Source organism: Bidens hawaiensis, unplaced genomic scaffold (genome assembly GCF_021521415.1).
Source record: "Bidens hawaiensis isolate Kalapana, Puna unplaced genomic scaffold, B.hawaiensis_p1.1 tig00019932_1, whole genome shotgun sequence".
NCBI classification, from domain to species: domain Eukaryota; kingdom Viridiplantae; phylum Streptophyta; class Magnoliopsida; order Asterales; family Asteraceae; genus Bidens; species Bidens hawaiensis.
This window is the reverse complement of record NW_027493027.1, coordinates 411,454-413,379: the sequence shown is the minus strand read 5'-3', so window position 1 is coordinate 413,379 and position 1,926 is coordinate 411,454.

Genomic DNA, 1,926 nt, shown 5'->3' with positions numbered 1-1,926 from the left:
TGATACCACGTGTCAGGTCATCGATTTATGTTGGATCTTACTTAATCATGTCATAACTCACACAGATTGATGTGTTGACAAGGGAGTTAATGACGGGTTGCTATATTTAGAAAATATGACTGTTTGTTAAAGGCGGAATCAATAACAAACATACGGTTGCATAATTAGTATTCAAGGGTAACCAACACAAACAAGATTCACTCAAAAGATTTCCATTCATATAACATTTATCATACAAAGTGGATAATCGGTTTAGGGTTTCTTGAAGGAGGGTTTTCCCGTACAGAGACAGCCGTCACTTTTCAAGGAAAATATTCTTTCTTATCCAAAAGTGTAAAGGCTCGAATCCGTCTTGGGCTGCGTGCCCTAAAACATTCTATTTATAGGCCTGCCACCCTAGGACAGCTGTCATTCCTTCTAGAAACCCCAAACGTAAATACATATTCAAATTACATAATCAGAAAATATTCTAAGTGCAAAACAAGTCTTCCTGGTAGGCTCTGGATAAGTAAACTTCTCCGAGTAGACTGTGTGCCCTGCCTTCCTTAGACTTGGTAACATAGAAGTGTGCTCGGGATCAGTTTCCGAGTAGACTTTACTTGAAGAGTACTTTACCAAGTAAAATACTCACCGGGTAGACTTCAGTCTTCTTGACTTTGCCAGACTTTGCCCGACAAACCCTTACAAGCAACCTTGTTCTTCGATGGTCCATTTCAACTCTTTGATATAATATAACTTATTAGCAAAGTGTACTCGGGAGTACTGTTCCTTGCTTGAGTTAAACCTTGCCCGATGTTACTTAGAGATATTCCATTTATACATCAAACTTGCATGGACCATAATTATTAAAGAATACCTTGTCCGGTCTTCCAATCACTTGGCTTCATGGACTTGGTTAGCCAAAAGCTTACTCGGGAGAGAACCTTACCTGGCTATGAAGAACAGACTTGCTTGATAAAGTGAACCTTGCTCGGATTTACATAAACTAGTGAACCTTGCCCGGCAATGCACTAACTTGCAAACCTTGCACGGATATCCACTAAAGAAGACTACTTGAAGTAAACCTTGCCCGATAGACAAAATATCGTACACGGCTAAGTAAAAGCTTGATCAGAAGTCTAAGGTGTGCCCGGATCCATACTTAGCGAATACTGAGGAGGTTGAGAAGTTTCCAATCTTCCATGTACTTCATTTTGGTCGAATCTTTGACTCAACAATCTCCCCCTTAGGTCAATTGTTTGACTCAACAAATACTTTATTATTACCATGTTGTATGCAAGACTTGAGTATTATCATTTCTAAGTTTATCTTAATAGTTCAATGGTATTGGGCATGTGGCAACCATCCTCAGTTTCATTCAGAGCCAAGGACCGAACCGAACCGAACCAAACTTTCGTTTAACTCTTTATTTAATTGTTTTAAAAAAAATTGTATGTAAGATTTAAGTGTTTAAGCTTTTATATTTACATTTTTGTATTTGTTATTATATTATGGATTTGTTGAACCCAAGCTTGGTCACATACCAAGTCTTAAACCAAACAAACCGATCTAAACCTAGTTCACTCGCTAAAAACACGCTAGTTGTGTTTCGGGCCACCGAATCTCACATTTTCCTTTTAAGATCTTTTACAAATTAATTATAAATGATTTCATATAGTACTTGGTATGTCGGATCCAACTTGATCTTATAACAAGCTTGAACTGATAAAACCAAACACTCGCTTAAAAATGGTGTTTGGAGTTTCTCCTTAATAGAACTTCTAACGTTAGTTAAGTTTTTGTTTTAAATAATTTATCTCATGATATTATCACTTTGAAATGTCGGGTTAGGATTTGACAATTTATCAAGACCCGAACTGACTAAACCGAACACTCGTTAAAATCCCGTTTTGGTATATCTAACAAGGGGTCGTGCACTATTGCATT